The sequence below is a fragment of the Rhinoderma darwinii genome, chromosome 3, assembly GCF_050947455.1.
Source record: "Rhinoderma darwinii isolate aRhiDar2 chromosome 3, aRhiDar2.hap1, whole genome shotgun sequence".
NCBI classification, from domain to species: Eukaryota; Metazoa; Chordata; class Amphibia; order Anura; family Rhinodermatidae; genus Rhinoderma; species Rhinoderma darwinii.
Window position 1 is genome coordinate 317260756 of NC_134689.1, and position 19839 is coordinate 317280594.

At 39.4% G+C, this 19839-nt stretch overlaps 1 long non-coding RNA gene across 1 annotated transcript; it reads left to right on the forward strand.

Moving 5' to 3' along the window:
- The first annotated feature begins 311 nt into the window (after positions 1 to 311).
- Positions 312 to 17371, forward strand: LOC142748161 (uncharacterized). Its single transcript, XR_012882164.1, has 3 exons — positions 312 to 363; positions 8400 to 8485; positions 17163 to 17371. It is a non-coding gene; the product is annotated as an uncharacterized LOC142748161 (long non-coding RNA).
- The last annotated feature ends 2468 nt before the right edge of the window (positions 17372 to 19839 follow it).

Sequence of the window (19839 nt, forward strand, 5' to 3'; positions counted from 1 at the left end):
TATCTATCTCATATCTATCTATCTATCTATCTATCTATCTATCTATCTATCTATCTATCTATCTATCTATCTATCTATCTATCTATCTATCTATCTATCTATCTATCTATCTATCTATCTATCTATCTTCTATCTATCTGTCTGTCTATCATCTATCTCTCTCTCTCTCTATCTCTATTTCTATCTTGGAATATGCAACATTTTGTGGTTGCTATGGGTTACAATTATTTCTATATCTTAGTGTCTTCATGACAACCTGAACTACAGGGATATCGATTGAATTTCTCTTTTCCACTTAAAAATGTGACGTTATAGAAAGTAATATATGGTGCAGCTTAGAACATCAGCAGTATCCCCAAAAAAGTGAGGACAAAACCTTTGTTTGTACATATTGTTTTCTAGTATGTGAATGTGCGTTCATCAATTCCTATTCATTAATATTGCACATCTAGCCATTGGCAAACAAATCATTCGGGCGTTAGGGTAGCGCCCAAAGTCCCACGGTCAGAGGGGGCACGCCGCCCACAGTCCTTTGATAAGTTAGCGCACACTTCAAATTTAAAGTGCAGGGCCTGCAAAAACAAAAATATATGCAAGTGATAAGCGCCACCCTAACTCAAGTGCGTCATGGCTATAGTGGTTGGTAAGGGGCCCATAATACCCAGGGGCCCAGATCCCTCTCAGCCCACCCCTACCACTGTGGGTTATTATCACAACTGTGACATCACAGTCTAAAGTAGATAGATCAAATAACATCTAAACCATGTAAGAAGCTTTGGAATCTGAGCCTCCTACTGTCAGCATTCAGAAATGCCGATGATTGGAACGTTTTACTCTTTATAACCGCACATTCCGTACATAAATGACTATGCATTCCTGTGCACTCGGGCAGCAATATTAAGTCAGCATAGCCCTATGTACCGCATGTGATGGGAAATGCCTGTTAATGGGGTGTAATACATTTAATTCAGACCATTAGTCCGCTCAGTATAGGATGTGTCAATTCAAAGCTAGCAATACATATTATTTTGCCCCAGGCAATGAAATAAATAGCAAATTAGGAGAATAATATTCACTTACAGGATATGTTTTGCATTGTGCTGGTGTCTTCAGATTTACAAAGATAATATAAAGATCCCAAAGGGCTTAAGTAGGGAGTAAACAGGACCATCCCTGTAGGACAGGAGTCTTCAACTACTGCCTGGTAAAGGATATATCAAATTGTCTCTGTTAAAAGGGACAGACACTTTTTTAAATGTAACCATATAAGTGATTGTAAAATGGTCATAGCGTTTTCCAATCATTAATTTGTGGGTAGAATTATAATATTAACCCCTTCCCGTTGTAAACAACTTTCAGATTTTCATTTGAATTTCTTCCTCCCCACGTTCCAAAAGCCATAACTTTTTCATTTTTCGGTCTATATAGTCCTATAAGGGCTTGATTTTGGCGGGACAAGTTGTCGTTTTTCGTAGCACCATTTATTCTGCCGATAATGCACTAGGAAACAGGAAAAAAATTATATGTGGGGTAGAAAATGAAAAAAACAGCGCTTCCTCCATGGTTTTTTGCGCTTAGTTTTTACGGAATTCACTGTGCAATTAAAACAACATGTTAACTTTATTCTGTGGGTCAATACGATTATGGCGATACCAAATATATATCGTTTTTCCTATATTTTACTACTTTTACATGGAAAAAACTAAGTGTAAAAAATAAAATGTATTTTTTGTCGCCAAATTCTGAGAGCCACAACTTTTTGATTTTACGGTCGATTAAGTGGTATGAGGGTTTGTTTTTTTGCGGGATAAGCTGTAGTTTTTCATGCGACCACTTTGGGTTACATACAAGGTTTTGATCACTTTTTATTCAATTTTTTGTGGGAGATTAGGTGACCAAAAAAATAAAGATTCTGGCGTTTACATTTTTTTTTACGGCGTACACTGTGCGGGTTAAATAAGGATACATTGTAATAGTTCAGAGTTTTACGGATGTGGCGATACCAATTATGTTTATTTTTTTTTTTTTTACAATGCTCTAGGAGGAAAATGGGAAAAGGTTTTTTTTTTTTTAAATATTGGTTTTTTTTTACATAAAAAAACCCCTTTATTTTACTAATTTTTACTTTTTTTATTAGTCCCCCTAGGGGACTTCAACCGGCGCTCGTTAGATCGCTTGCACGATATACTGCAATACTAATGTATTGCAGTTTATCGTCTTTCTGACAGCCTTCTATTAATGGGAGCTCAAAGATGCCAGACCTGGGGGCCTTCATTGCGGGGGGCGATGAGCTGCTAGAGGGGTCGCCCCCTCTTTCTAACGATTTAAATGCCGTGGTCGCTACTGACCGCGGCATTTAACGGGTTACACAAGCAGGATCGCGCCGCTCGTTACTGTGGAGTGAAGGCTGTAACATTCAGCCGACACCCGCATTGTATGGTGCGGACTCACTCCATGAGCCAGCTCCATACTTCCCCTACCCGGCTATGAAGTAGCCATATGTCAAATGTCAGGAAGGGGTTAAGGGACATTGACTTGTCAGCAGTGACAGGTCATCCAAAGACATATAGATACAAAAATCTTGTGGTGTTCAAGCCCACCGGGATTGCGGGACAAAGGAAATAACGGAGAATAATTTATAAGAGTATGTTCACACGGCATATATTTGGCCGTTTTTCGCTCCGTAAAAAACGGCCGAAAAATCGGAAGCAGAACGTCTCCAAACATCTGCCCATTGATTTCAATGGGAAAACGGTGTTCTGTTCTGATGAGCCGTTTTCATTGACTCTATAGAAAAACAGCTCCAAAAAAAGCTGTAAAAAAAGCAGCGAAAAACACGAATTTCAATAAAAAAAGTCTGAAAATCAGGAGCTGTTTTCCCTTAAAAACAGCTCCATATTTTCAGATGTTTTTTAGCGAGTGTGTGAACATACCCTTAGCAGTAAAGGTTCTAAAGGTGGTTTTACATGGGCAGATATCGCCTGTGTTTACCACTTTTAAAACGAGCACCGATCGACAATACAGCTTGTCGATCAGCGTCTATTGCTCCCTTTAAATGGAGCAATGATCGTTCAGTATGCGGACCGTTACTATGATCGGTCGTCCCCATGCATTTGCATCATATCGGCAGCAAAAAAAGCAGATTCTGCTCTACTTGGTGATTGGGCCAACTGTAGAACTGTAAGGTGGAGCAAACCTAAAACAACAGTCTACAGGCAAGGGTATGTTCTTACGAAAGTTCACACGTATGTTCAGGCGAAAACCGCTCCTGAATTTCAGACGTAATTGCTCGTACTCGCGTTTTTCGCGGCGTCCATTACGGACGTAATTGGAGCGTTTTTTTTAATGGAGTCAATGAAAAACGGCTCCAATTACGTCCCAAGAAGTGACATGCACTTCTTCGAGACGGCCGTCTTTTTACGCTCCGTCTTTTGACAGCGGCGCGTAAAAAAAAAGCACTTGTGCACAGAACATCGTAACCCGATTGATTTCAATGGGGAGATGTTTGCCGGCGGTTTGGAGACGTATTTTCAGACATAATTCGAGGCGTAGTACGCCCGAATTACGTCCGTAAATAGGGCGTGTGAACATACCCTTAGGCTCTGTTCACATCAGTGTCCTTTTGGCCTCCGTTGGACTGGTCAGTATACTTTTTTTTTCCTAGGTGTGGAAAAGTGTAGTTGACTAAGCTATTTCATACAAAAATTCCAGAAATACTGTGCGGTATATGGTGTTTTGTTTTTTTAAATGGAAGCCTATGGGTGATTTATGGATGATATATGCCACTGTCTGGCATACGTCATGAGCTGTTCAATAGCTTTTCATGACGTATATGTTAGGGCTGATTCAGATGAACGTTGCGTTTTTGCGCGCGCAAAAAACACGGCGTTTTGCGCGCGCAAAAACCACTTGACAGCTGCGTGTGTCATCCGTGTATGATGCGCGGCTGCGTGATTTTCGCGCAGCCGCCATCATAGAGATGAGTCTAGTCGACGTCAGTCACTGTCCAGGGTGCTGAAAGAGTTAACTGATCGGCAGTAACTCTTTCAGCACCCTCGACAGTGAATGCCGATCACAATATCGAGAAACCTGTTAAAAGAAAAGAAAAAGTTCGTACTTACCGAGAACTTCCCTCCCGGCCGTTGCCTTGGTGACGCGTCCTTGGTGACGCGCCTCTCTTGACATCGGGCCCCACCTCCCTGGATGACTCCGCAGTCCATGTGAACGCTGCAGCCTGTGCTTGGCCTGTGATTGGCTGGAGCTGTCACTTGGACTGAATTGTCATCCCGGGAGGTCAGACTGGAGGAAGAAGCCGGGAGTTATCGGTAAGTCAGAACTTCTTCTTTTTTTTACACGTTCATGTATATTGGGATCGGAAGTCACTGTCCAGGGTGCTGAAACAGTTTAACTCTTTCAGCACCCTGGACAGTGACTATCTCCTGATGTCGCGTACCGGATTTTTTTTTACCGGGTTCGGCCAAAACGAGTTCGGCCGAACCCGGTGAAGTTCGGTTCGGTTGTCCAGGTTCGCTCATCTCAAAGACACTCCGTTTGGATGTTTGGAAACAGAAAAGCACGTGGTGCTTTTCTGTTTACATTCATCCTTTTGACAGCTGGTGCGCGAAACAGTCGGTTCGCACGGAAGTGCTTCCGTGCGACCTGTGTGGTTTTCACGCACCCATTGACTTCAATGGGTGCGTGATGCGCAATATTGAGCATGTCGCGCTTTTTGCGCAGCGGACAAACGCTACGCAAAAAGCACGGACTGTCTGTACTGCCCCATAGACTTGTATTGGTCTGTGCGTGGCGCGTGAAAACCACGCGGCCCGCATGGACCCAATACACGTTCGTGTGAATCCCCCCTTAAACGGATGCCATAATAGCCTATGAGTGACAGATGCCAGTGACGGATGCAGTGGCAACTGTCACCTATAGGCTATTAGAGGATCCGTTTAATGCATACATCATAAAGAGGTCATGAGAGTTCATGATGTATACATTTAATGTATCCCATAATAGTCTATGGGTGACTTATGGACTTATGCCACTGTTAGGCATCTGGTACAACCCATGTTTAACGTATGTATTGGGAGCTTTTCCCAGCATATATGTTAAACTTAGCCAAAACGAGATGTGAATTGGGTCTTAGATTTACTCAATCATTTACTTTCCAATCAGCATTGATATTTCCAATAAAAACTAGTAACAATTGCTGAAAAACCTGGACTTTGAATGTGCTTCATCTACTGAGACAGATACATTGAGACATTCCAGCTCTGAGTATAGGTAGCAAGGCCAAGGCTGCTATGTTGGTAAATCTGTCATTTCCCAGACAATTTTATGGAGCTGGTCTTGACTGAATCTGTACTTACCCGTATCATGGTTCTGGTATGTCAAAGATAACACCATAAATAAACACATGTAGTTCTGACTCTTTAAAAGGACATTTCTCAGGCAGAAGATTGGAGGGAGACATCTGTAAATAATCCAGCAGTTTGGTAAGAAATTAGCCGGTCCATTTGCTTCGGACAGAACTGGCAAATCTTGGGCCGGCGGGTGTGACTTTATTACGGTACGAGAACGTGATCCAGGAGTGAAGTATGACATTATCGTGCTAATTGTCTGACAGTCTTTATATGTTTATGTGTGTAAGATAATAAAGAGACATAGTGGGATTTTCAAGATTTTTCAAAGAATTGGGCGCAAGCTTTTCCTTCAGGGTCAACTTCTGTTTTCAGATATTCAAAAATAAGTTTTAGTTTTTTTTATCATTCTCTCAGTACCTCCAAGGGAACAGCTAATTTCGCTTTCTGTGGCCTTTTTTGCATGGATTTTTTGGGGTCAAAAAAAGCAGCAGACAGATGTTACTTTATAGTCTAAAGTGAAATCTAACAAAAAAACTACATACACAAGGGGGAATCTATTAAGCATTTATTACGCCTCGAATTACGCCTGAAAAGACGGCTCCAATACGTCGGCAAACATCTGCCCATTGCCTGCAATGGGTCTTACGATGTTCTGTGCAGACGAGCTGTCATTTTACGCGTCACTGTCAAAAGATGGAGCGTAAAATTACAGATGGGCAGATGTTTGTAGGTGATCAGCTTCCGTTTTTTTTAGCCGTTTTTCGAGGCGTAAACGCCCTGAAATACGCCTGAAAAACTGCGTGTGAACAAACCCTAAGGGCATGCCCCCACGTGGCAGATTTCCTCCGCAACTGTCCGCATCAATGCCGCACCTAATCCGGGTTGCGGATTACGGCTGCGGATCTGCCCAAAATGTGCAGTAAATTGATGCGGACTAGCTGCTGCGGACTGCGGAAAAAGTGCTTCCCTTCTCTCTATCAGTGCAGGATAGAGAGAATGGACAGCACTTTCCCTAGTGAAAGTAAACAAATTTAATACTTACCGGCCGTTGTCTTGGTGACGCGTCCCTCTTTCGGCATCCAACCCGACCTCCCTGGATGACGCGGCAGTCCATGTGACCGCTGCAGCCTGTGATTGGCCTGTGATTGGCTGCAGCCGTCACTTAGACTGAAACGTCCTGGGAAGCCTGACTGGAGACAGAAGCAGGGAGTTCTCGGTAAGTATGAACTTCTATTTTTTTACAGGTTGCTGTATATTGGGATCGGTAGTCACTATCCAGGGTGCAGAAACAGTTACTGCCGATCGCTTAACTCTTTCAGCACCCTGGACAGTGACTATTTACTGACGTCTCCTAGCAACGCTCCCGTAATTCCGGGAGCCCCATTGACTTCCTCAGTCTGGCTGTAGACCTAGAAATACATAGGTCCAGCCAGAATGAAGAAATGTCATGTTAAAAAAGCAAGACGCTGCGGACTTCATTGCGAAATTTAGAATCTCCATTGAAGTCAATGGAGAAATTCCGCCATGAGTCCGCAACCAGTCCGCCACTGCTCCGCAACAGACAGAGCATGCTGCGGACACCAAATTCCGCTCCGCAGCCTATGCTCCGCAGCGGAATTTTACGCATCGTCTAAACGAACACTTCTAAATTTAAGTGGAAGTCAATGGAGAAACGGCTCCGCTGCGGATTAACGCTGTGTAGTGTCCGCAGCGGAATTCAAGTGAAATTCCGCCACGTGTGAACCCAGCCTAACAGTATGTACATCAAAGCTGTGTCTTCTAATCCCAGCACCTGTGTGTCCATCACACGACCATGGTTGGAATTTTATCAACTGGAAATAAACAATGAATGTTCCTACTGAATGACAACAAGCAGAGATCTTGAAAACCGTGAGAAATTAATAGAGAAAGCATATGATATGACTTTTAAATATACAGAAATAACATTCATTTGCAAAAACTGGACAACCCCTTTAACTCTAAACGTGAAAACGTAGTAATTCTCAATACACGTCCAACGTCACACTTAAAAGAGTCTAGGAAGATGAGATATGGGAAGTGTCCTCATTATAGACATTGTGCAAGCGCTTAAAGGAGCTGAATGACATTAGAAAAATGGCTGATTTTTTTCTAGAAACAGCTCAGCTCATGTTCTGTGCCTTCAACTTCATTCAAGTGAATACAACTGAGCTGCAATACCAGACACAACCCATGGAGAAGAGTGGCACTATTTCTAAAAAAGAAACAGACCACAAATTAGTCATGTTTTTTTTAATTTATGCCCTTCAAATGTCAAATCGCCCTCATATTGTCAGTATTTTACACTGTATTTTCTAATCTTTATGGCAATTATTTATATAAGAATATTGTTTAGAATAAAAAAAACTTTTAAAATAACTTTCCTACCATGGGTGTAAATCTACAACACTAAAGAACCACTAAATATATATAAATATACCTTTGAAGATCAGTCCTAATATACTGCTAGCGATAAGTACATCAGGGAGATTCAGCCAATAAATAGACCGCAAACTATGGTGTTAGCAGCTGTAGTGATTGTCTCATTTGATATAATTGCATAGAAATCTACTTTTATTCCCTAACCTTGTTTATTAAGACTGGCAGCCGAGGAAATGATATTTGGTATGAGAAACACAGGCACAACTTCTCAGAATGAGTCACATTAAATCGTGAGAGATTGTATATTAGATTCCTGTTTATTTAAATGAAACGAATATAATAAAAGTAAATTATCTCATTAGAAGCAGCGAAGGCAGATACTAGCAGTTCTGTTATCAGATTAACAAGACACATCAGATTAAACACCACAATTAAGTAGCTGTTACAATTTGGAGTAAGTTTCTCATTATTACTGGATTTGTTACCTGGTCGAGATTTCTTTCTGTTTTTAACTAAAGTTGTTACTTTCTTTGTTATTTTTTTAGAGGTACTTTACATGACACATTCAAAATTGTCTTCATTTTTAAGATATTATACTCATTTTTACACTTCTTTTTGCACGTCTCATCCCAGGAGATCGCTGCAGCCTGTGATTGGCTGCAGCAGCGGTCACATGAGATTGAAGCGTCATCCCAGGAGGATGAAACACAGACTCCTAGGTAAGTTTATTTATTCATTTTGAAGCGGAAATAGGTGCGGTTTTATGTTGCAGATTTTGGTGCGTTTTTTAATAAACTTGTCAGATATAATTCGCTGAAGAAACGCAAAATAAATTGACATGTTGCGGATTTTAAAATACGCACCGCTGGTTAATTTCCGTGCAGAAAAATGATACGACAAGTAGATGAGATTACTTGAAATCTCATTTACTTTTGCTGGTACTGTCTTACACTGCGGATTTGGCAAAGAAAAATACGTGCAGCAAATTTGCACGTAATGCGCATCGTGTGCACTTGGCCTTAAAGGCGGTTTTTATGCATTTTTTTTTATGTGGCCGGGTGTTACATTAACCCCTTCCCGCACCTTGACGTAACTGCATGTCAATGTGTGCAGTAACTTCATGGATCTCGACGTGCAGTAGAGTCATTGCTTTGACAGTTAACTTCCGCGTGGCTCTACAACGCAGCGGCGGTTAACTGTGCAGGGTGTCTGCCCTGCATTCCCCGTTGCCGATCTGCGGCCCATCGCCGCTGATTTCGGCAGTTAACCCCTTAATTGTGGCGTTCGATTTTGATCGCCACATTTAAGTTGTTTAGCGCAGATCGGCAGCCCCCACGTGAAATCACGGGGGCTGTCGATGGTACCCATGGTAACCGGACACCAGACAATGGCTTCTGGGCTGCCATGTACAGAAGCCTATGAGGAGCAGCCGGAGGGTGGTCGTCGTAGGCTTCCTGTCAGTGTGACTGTCACGTCACAATGACAGTTGGAATGCATTACACTATGTAGGTAGTCTAATGTATTCCAGCAGCGATCAGAGCTGCAAGTCTAAATGTCCCCTAGTGGGACAAGTAAAAAAAGTTAAAATAAATATTTTTATTTTTTTTAAAAAGTGTAAAAATAAAAGTTATAAGTGACATAAACAAGAACTGCTTTTTTTCCTATAATAAGTATTTTATTATAGGAAAAAAATAAACACGTAAAAAAGTACACATATTTGGTATCACCGCGTTCGTAACGACCCCAACTATAAAACTATAATATTATTTTTCTTGCACGGTGAACACCGCAAAAAAAATAAACGAAAAACAATGCCATAATCACTGTTTTTTGGTCACCACCCCTCCCAAAATATACAATAAAAAGTGATCAAAAAGTCGCATGTACCCGAAAATAGTACCGATACAAACTACAACCCGTCCTTACACAGCTTTTTTGACTGAAAAATAAAAAAGTAATGGCTCTCAGAATACGGTGACACAGAAAATTATTTATTTTCTAAATAAGTTATTTTATTGCGCAAACGCTGCAAAACATAAAAAAACCTATATACATATGGTATCGCCATAATCGTACCGACCCGCAGAATAAAATATAATGGTCATTTATAGTGCACGGTGAACGCCGTAAAAAATAAATAAAAATCATTGTCAGAATTGATGGTTTTTGGTCACCTGGCTTGCCGAAAAATGGAATAAAAAGTGATAAAAAAAAATGGCATGTACCCCAAAATGGTACCAATGAAAACTACAGATTGTCCCGCAACAAATAAGCCCTCACGCAGCTCCGGTGGTGAAAAAATAAAAAAAGTTCGGCTCCCAGATTATGGCAATGCAAAATGTGCAGTGTTCCAAAAGCGGATAGGATCGGGCGCCATATATAAGTGCGACACCGGCCACATATCTGCGATTATTTATTTACCCCATTATTATACCCTCTTATTATGCCCCTGATGTACTCTGCCCAGCCTACATATGCCCCCACATTATAAACTGAAATACCAGCAAAACGCCAAAGCTACTACCAAGCAAAATCTGCGCTCCAAAAGCCAAATGGCGCTCCCTCCCTTCTGAGCCCTACAGCGTGCCCAAACAGCAGTTTACCTCCACAGATATGGCATCGCCATACCCGGGAGAACCAGGTTAATATTTTATGAGATATTTGTGGCAAAAACTGGGCACAACATATAGTGCACTAAAATGGCACATCAGTGGAAAATTTTAATTTTCACTCTGCACCATCTGCTGCGCATTAAACCCTTCATGCACCATTACTTAATAGCATGTTGTGGTGTGGGGGGTGATATATGGAGCGTCTCACGTGCTGAGCCAGCGCCATACGCTGCGGGTGTCAGCTGTGTATTACAGCTGATACCCGGGACTAACGGACAGAAACAGCGATCGCGCTGTTACAGGAGCCTGTAAAAATCACAATATACTGCAATACATTAGTATTGCAGTGTATTCTACCAGTGATCTAACGATTGCTGGTTCAAGTCTCCTAGGGGGACTAATAAAATATGCAAAAACAATAGTAAATAGTTACTATTAGTGGAAAAAATTAAATAAATATTTAAAGTCCAAAAAGAAACCCTTTTCACATTTTTTCTCTAAAGTAATGTAAAAAAATACAAAAAAATACACAAAATTGGTATCACTGCGTCCGTAAAAGTCCAAACTATTACAATATACCATTATTTAACTCACACGGTGAAGGCCGTGAAAAAGAAAGAATTTTAAACTGAAAAATCTCAGTTTTTTGGTCACCTTCGCTCTACCAAAAAATGTAATAAAAAGTGCTCAAAAAGTTGTATGTACCAAAAAATGGTGCCAATAAAAACTACAGCTCGTCCCCCAAAATATAAGCCTTCCCACCACTCTATTGATGGAAAAATATAAAAGTTGTGGCTCTCGGAATGCGGGGAGGAAAAACGAAAAAGAAAAAGCAAAACATGGATCAGTTCGGAAAGGGTTAATTACTTTCTGATGAAAAAACATTTATGACCACATGTGGGGTATAGCCGTACTCGGGAGAAATTGCTTTACAAATGTTGGGGTGCTTTTTCCTCCTTTATCCTTTGTGAAATTGAAAAAATTCAACTTTTTAGTGGAAATAATGTTGAAATTAATTTTCACGGCCTAATTCTAATAAATTCTGCAAAAGACGTGTGGGGTCTAAATGCTCGCTATACCCCTAGATAGATTCCTTAAGTGGTGTAGTTTCCCAAATAGGGTTACTTTTGGGGGGCTTCCACTGTTTTGGTCCCTCGGCGGCTTTGCAAATTCGACATGACACCCAAAAACTGTTCCAGCCTAATTTGAGCTCCAAAAGCCAAATAGCGCTCCTTCCCTTCTAAGCCCCGGTGTGGGTCCAAACAGCACTTTATTACCACATATGGGGTATTTACGTAATCGGGAGAAATTGCTTTACATATGTTGGGGTGTTTTTTCTACTTTATTCCTTGTAAAAATTTAACATTTCTACGTTTTTTCCACAAAAAAAGCAGATTTTCATCTTCACAGACTAATTCAAATAAATTTAGCAAAAAAACTGTGGGTTCAAAATGCTAACTATACCCATAGATAAATTCCTTAAGGGGTGTAGTTTCCAAAATGGGGTCACTTTTGGGGGGTCTTTACTGTTTTGGTACCACAAGACCTATTCAAACCTGACATGGTGACTAAAATATATTCTAAAAAAAGGAGGCCCCAAAATCCACTAGGTGCTCCTTTGCTTCTGAGGCCTGTGTTTCAGTCCATTACCGCACTAAGACCACATGTGGGATATTTCTAAAAACTGCAGAATCTGGGCAATAAATATTGAGTTGCATTTCTTGGGTAAAACCTTCTGTGGTACAGAAAAAAATGTATTACAAATAAATTTTCACAAAAAAAAAATGAAATTTGTACATTTCACCTCTACTTTGCTTTAATTCTTGTGAAACGCCTAAAAGGGTTAAAACACTTTCTGAATGCTCTTTTGAATACTTTGTGAGGTGAAGTTTTCAAAATGGGGTGATTTATGGGGACTTTCTAATATATAAGGCCCTCAAAGCCACTTCAGAACTGACTGGTCCCTGAAAAAATAGGGTTTTGCCATTTTCTTGAAAATATGAGAAATTGCTGCTAAAGTTCTAAGCCTTGTAACGTCCTAGAAAAATAAAAGAATGTTCAAAAAACGATGCAAACATAAAGTAGACATATGGGAAATATAAACTAGTAAGTATTTTGTGTGGTATTACTATCTGTTTTACAAGTAGATACATTTGAATTTAGAAAAATGCTATTTTTTTGCTAATTTTCTCTAAATCTTGGTGTTTTTTACAAATACATATTGCATTTATTGACCAAATTTTTTCCCTAACATAAAGTACACTATGTCACGAGAAAACAATCTCAGAATCACTTGGATAGGTAAAAGCATTCCGGAGTTATTACCACATAAAGTGACACTTGTCAGATTTGAAAAATCGGCTTTGTCCTGAAGGCCAAAACAGGCTCAGTCCTGAAGGGGTTAAAGTCTTTAGTGAAATATAGAATACAACTGTGTTTTGGTTTGTGTCGTGTTTGTTGCTTTTATTATGGTCAGTAGCATCATGCTCTGGGTATGGCATTTTTCTGGCATTTAGGGTATTTTCATACGACTTATTTTCGGCCGTTTTTCAGGCCGTAAACGGACGGAAAATGGCCGAAAAATTGGAGGCAGAACGCCACCAAACATCTACCCATTGATTTCAATGGGAAGAACGCCGTTCTGTTCTGACAGGCCGTTTTTTAATGCGGCCGTAAAAACGCAGCGAAAATCGCGAGTTTGATTAAAAAACGTCTGATAATCAGGAGCTGTTTTCCCTTGAAACTAGCTCTCTATTTTGGGACGTTTTTTATCTTGTGTGTGCACATATCCTTAGAGGACTTTAAAAACTCCTGTAAAAAATTATACTAAAATTCCAGAAAAAACACGCTGTCAATTTACAAAGAAACTGCGTTTTGACATAAATTTTTTAATACAGTTTAAAACGCCAGAAAATTATCTTTATGTGAAGGTGGCCTATCATGGAACATCCCAGCTTTTACATGCAACAAGATCATTGATTAGTTTGTTATCCAGAAGAACATATATTGTTTTATAAGAGCTGTGATGGTTGTACAAGATGGTTGAGAGACTTGGATTTTTCTGTCTTAAGGTCTTTTTTTACAGGATCAGATATTTATGTAATAATATGCATACATAATACTGTAAGCAACTCAACATCAATTGCAGACCCGTGCTTACGAAAAAAATATATTTTTGTTTGGCCGTGTAATCAAATGGGCCCTTACTCCTTGCTCTTTTGCAGTATCTCTGGACCATATAACACCTGGGTTGCTCAACAAATTATATATATATATATATATATATATATATATATATATATATATACACACACACATATATATATATATTTATATAAATTTTATTACATTTTTTTTAATCACAACCAACAAATCCAGTTTGGCTCATTGTGGTTATGATGCCCGTGGTTCCTGAGTCTTATGATTGGAAGAGGATGGGGAAATCCACAATGACAACAACAGTATATGGCATGCTGACCTTGCGGGAGGAAATGGCTTGTCCACTTATATGATTATTTTAGTGTGTGAAATGCCTGTGATAATATTGGAGATTGAATGTAGATATGTTGGGAATCAGAGAGAAAGGGATAATAAAAGAAACTGGTTTAGAGAGTTGTCATTCATACTAATGAGTTCTGGCTGTATTGTGGCATCAAAAACAACTGTACGTTCATTTATTAATGTTCATAAAGGATAATTTAACCAATTAAATTGCCTCTAAAACGAGTCTCTAGAGCTTGGATAAACAGAGCACTTGCCAGCCTCCTTATCCTGTAACCTCAAATAGCTTTCTAGGCAAACAAGCAGCGCTGGAAGTGCTGGCCTACAGAGAAAAGCCAGAGCTACACGGGCACCATTCTGCTTGCCCAGTTTGATTTTGAGCCTACTCCCTGTACACTTGACAGCAGTTAACCAAGCCGAGTGGTGTTAGTGAACTGCCAGCCTCCATGTAACATATCAGCCCTTCTGGCAATGCTTGTTAAACAAGAGGGTTGACAATGTGGCGGTGAGTTGGCAGAGAGGCTGTAGCTATTTAGCATATGTGGTAGACTGTGTTGCGCCTCTCGGAGACCAGTTGGGGTGTTGTTTAGCGGATCTAATTAGTGCCCGATTTTCACACAAGATACCTCTTCTTTAAAGAATTAAATCTAAATTGGCCAACCTGGTAAAAGTTAAACTTCAACGCTTGGATTAGATTGTAAATGTAACATTACTTCTCAGTATTTTACAAGCACTTAAATTCTCTATCATTTTAAATCTTTGAGCAAAGTTATATATAGTTATATTTATAGAGAAATTAATCTTTAAAATATATCTTCTCCAGGAGGCAAATCAGCATGATAAAATGCCATTTAAGATCACAGGTGTACCTATAGGGGGTGCAGAGGTAGCAGTCTCGCCCGGGCCCTGGCCTAAGGATCTCTCTGCAAAATAAGAAGACACCAGTATATAAATGGCACATGGTAGATGGCGGGCCCTGTTACAGATTTTGCATTGGGGCCCAGGAGCTTCAAGTTACACCTTGGTCTATGATTAAAAATAAGGTGATGTAAAAGAGACATAGCTGCCCCTGTCATCAACATCTGGACAAGACTTGTCATACAGAAACATATAAAGTTTTGATATTATGCCTGATCACAACATGGAGTTTTGTATTTTTGTAGAATAAATTTCAAAGATGGGTTAAACATACATCATACCTTCTTAGTAAAAAGTTAAGGAAACGTTTACTTTCAAAGCTTTTATTTTTTTATATTAGTAATATACTTATTATGTAATTGTCATCAGTCTTCTAAGAAGAGCTATAATTTTGTTCAGCCTGGAAGAATAAATTGTTGAATACTTTACTAATCATTTTGATGGAGACATGGCGAAATCTTTACATGATACTAATAGCTGCAAACACAATCACGTTGCTTTTGTGCTTACCAGTCATCCAGCTGCAACCTCCATAAAAGATCTATCACAACACGCAAGCCATTAATTGTTAATTCAGGACAACTTCAGAACACAGGCCTGTAAACCTTACATGTCAGAAATCTCCCAGACTGCAGATCTCTGTAAGTCATCGCTTAAATTGCCAGACAAGTAGAACACAACCCCTCTTTTACCAGCTAACTCGCAGATTTGTGCACTATGGGAGGCAAATGAAAAAAATAAAAAATAGTGCCATACTATTTTAAAGACGCCTTTATACTCAAGACAAAAGCCCCCACAAAATCAAATTATAGAAACTACCACTGCTAAAAGCTTGCTTCTTGCCCCTGCCCACCCCCAACTAAACTTATGGGGGTTTACCCTCTGAATACATTACCATTTGAAAGATGGGAAATTCTCTGCCTTTTATTTTAATTTTTGAACTATACTGTGCTATATGAAGTTGTGGGTGGTGCTCGAAGAAAGACAGTTCAAGTTGATCAGTACCCGACACAGTTTTACTTCTGGAAGAACCATCAAGTACATTGCATATCATTTACAGAAGATATATTATTATTGTGATTATTACTGTAGTCATGCCTAGCCTAGTGCTGTCCACTTTGGTGGAGAATGCATCTTTTAATAGGCACAATGTATCTTTAAAATGTAGGCACTGACCAATAAACACTTATTACGGAGGAGGGTCTTATGTATAACCCCAAAACATAACGTATTAACCTATACATCCCATCCAAACCAATCCATTTTATATATCACAATAAGTTACCATCATATAAGAAAAGCGGCTCATTGAACATATTTGTTCAAGTTTTTGATTTATAAATTATTCCAAGGTTGAAGGAAAAGTGTGATTATTCATATAGAGATGATCTTGATGCATTACAATACAAAACAGGTTCTGATCAGTCTTCTTGTTTGCTACTTGCTACATACTTGGGAAACCTTAAAGGCCTAATGGGTTGCTAGGCAACATCAAAGTTACAAAGGTAGTTTGAGAGCGAAATTATAAAAAGATACAATGCGTCTTTCGTAGTCCGTGGAGCAGGAGATCTTTTAATCAAAGAAAATTCTATAATATGTATCAACTTTGACCCCATCAAGAAAAAGTAACAGATTCAGGATAAAAAAAAAAAGCAACACAACAGTTGTTGTTTTTCAAAGGACGAGTAACAGTTTATAATTCGCAAATTTTGGTTTAAAGGATGTTCATAATAGATTATACAACACGTGCGGTTTAGATTTGTCCATTTTACACATACACGTGATATACACTGAAATATGAGCAAACAATAATCCAGTATCTCTCCTCTCTCCCCCAGTTTTGATTCATATTTAGGCATATCTAAAGTGGAGACATGCTAGGGAGAAACATATTAAGTAAATAATATTAGGTCAGACAACTAGTCTTAGTTTATGCCATCCATTCTTTAGGTGGTCAAAATTACTGCTTAAAAATGTCCTGAGCATGGACTTAATAATATCGATTTTTACAAATTTGACATATAACATTTTAAATATCTAAAATTGGGCTTACATTACCTGGAAAACAGGAACTAAAGGGAAATTTTGAATACAAAAATCATATAATACAGTAAGGAACCATTAAAATGTAAGGACATTGCTGTATATATATATATATATATATATATATATATATATATATATATATATATATATATATATATATGTATATATGTATATGTATATACATGATCATTGTCATTTTGCATTACATTATTAATACTATGCTTTGTTAGTACAGACTAAGAGAAGCCTTCTCCATCCATGGAATTACAGATTGTGCCATCCTACCTTAAACTGTGCTTTCTTCTGTTTCTTTATACAGGTCTACAGAGTTCTTGATCACGCCGTGCTTTCGCCTTCAGTCTTGTGGCTCTTCATAAAAAGACGTGGATTCATGGAAAGTATACTAATGACAAAATATCATCTTAGAACGAGTAAGAAAAACCAAATACAACAACTACAAAAACCCAAAACAAAAGCAACAAAAACGAATTCCCAGAGAGTGAGAGAAAGAGCAAAGGGAGTTTGTGAGAGAGTATATTTGTGAGAATGTGTGTATCTCCGTAGTTGTCTTTATTGAGGCCTATCCTCTGTTTAGATGTCCCCTTGCCTTGAAAAGCAGCTGGTCCGTGACCCCAAAATTCTTTAAAAAAAAAAAAAGAGAGAGAATTCTTTTCAGATTTCAAGTTGCTTCTTTTTCTACCCTCCCACTGACACCATCCTATTCAGCCCTGTAGATAACTTTATTCATCAACAAATCATTGTATCAAGTTCAATAGGAACACTGCATTATCATTCTTTACAGCTGGACCAGGCAGTTATATCTTACTTTACTGTTCAGCGAGACAACACCAGGTCCTTATAACACTTACATGGTCTGTTCAGCACCACTCCCGCACTGTCAGTCAGTGGCCATGCAGTAAATAGACACTTGTTGGCTTGTTCTCTAAAGTAGACTTTGCTATCGCATACACATGCTGCTCAGATTTTAACTTTGTATTACTTTAGGAAGAGATGTAAAGTCCCATGCATACGTGAATTTGTCTTCTTTTATCTAACTGCATCTCTTTGAAATCAATTAGAAGCATCTTCGGCAGAAAAATGTGAATGGGACATCAGTGATTTCCTTTATTGCAGTATAGCTGTCAGCTAAAGGTCATCCCTCCTAGTAGAAAATTAACCATGCCCAAACCTATATATACAAAAGACTGACTAGTTAAGAGCTCAGGAGTGATATTAGAGAATAATAATACATTACCATTATGTATTAGACCAATGAATGTCCTTATGATGCCTCTTACCCCAGTCGTCCATCAACACCTCGTAAGCTGCCAACTTGAATATAATTTAAAATGTTCAAATTGTAGGAGGGTTATGTTCCTGCCGTTCACCTTGTAGCTAGGCTGGTTTCAGACAAGAGTAATACAGTGCCAAAAATGCACCTGTATTACGATTGTCTAAAACTAGCCTAACCGCTGGTCCCAGCCCAACTGTGGGTCTAATGCCCTGATCTAACAGCATCATAGTGATCAATCATTCTGTTAGTTCGACCCACAATCAAACCAAAATTGGCTAATGGCAGTGAAGTATTATATGGATTATGGTAAGGCCTTATCCACTCAGAAGTTTTCTTTAAGGACTTATCCCCATGGACGTTGTTAAAACCATGGCCGTCACACGGATGCATTTATTTCAATGGGGCCGTTCACATGGCCATTGTTTCAATGGACCATGTGAAGGGTCCCTTGAAAAATAGAACATGTCCTATTTTCTTCCGTTTTCACGGACCCCTCCATAGACTATAGTCTATGGTTATTCCTGAAAACAGGTCCCACACGGGTGAAACTTGGATGGGAAAAATGGCTCTTTTTCATGTTCGAGTTTCCCTACGTTCGTGTGCATAAGGCCTTAGTCTTGTGGAAGGTGTGTTTATCTCAAAGCAAAACAGTTCAAAGGACCATGGATTCCTACATGTATCTTTATCACATACTTTATCATCTGCAACAAAATCTACAACTACTAATGTGTGATTTTGGAGCAGATCTTGATGCAGATTTTTGAGCCAAAGGCAGAAGTGGTTTCAAAAGGAATAAAAAATAAAGGTATAACTAAGGGCATGTTCAGACGTGGCGGAATTGCTGTTGAATTCTGCTGTGGACAGTCCGCAGTGGAATTCTGCAGCAGCCGTTTTTTTCATTTCTTTCTATACACTTTTAGGAAACTTAGTTCAGACGTTGCGAAAATAACTGTGCGGAATTTAGGCTGCGGTGCAGAATTTCCCCTCCGCAGCATGTTCATTCCATTGCGGAGAAGCGGAATTTCACTGCAGATTTCAGCCTTTGCTATGCAAAAACTGAAATCTGCGGCAAGTCCGCTGTGTTTTCTGCCACGTCTGAATTATCTGTCAAATATGCAAATGTTGGTGCAGATTCATTGCGTAATTGCCCCAAATCTGCACCAACATTTGCAGCGGAAAAACTCTGCCACGTCTGAACGTGGCCAAATAGTGTCTTGTGATTTATAATTGTCACTGTAAGGGTATGTTCACACGCTTAGCAAAAAATGTCTGAAAATACGGAGCTGTTTTCAAGGGAAAACAGCTCCTGATTTTTAGCTGTTTTTTTTTTTAATTTACTTTGGAGCTATTTTGCTATAGAATCAATGAAAAACGGCTCCAAAAACGTCTCAAGAAGTGACATGCACCTCTTTTTCGCGGGCGTTTTTTAACGCGGCTGTTTTCAAAACGGCCGCATAAAAAAACGTCCTGTTGGAATAAAACACAGTTTTTCCTATTAAAATCAATGGGCAGATGTTTGGAGGCGTTCTGCTTGAGATGTTTTGGCCGTTTTTCGGCCGTTTACAGCCCCAAAAACGGCCGAAAGTAAGCCGTGTGAACATACCCTGAGGGTCAGTTCAAACGTTGCGTAAATAATGAAGTTTTTCCGCATTCGTTGCGGAAAATCCACAGAATAACACAGTAACATTAGAGTGGATGACAT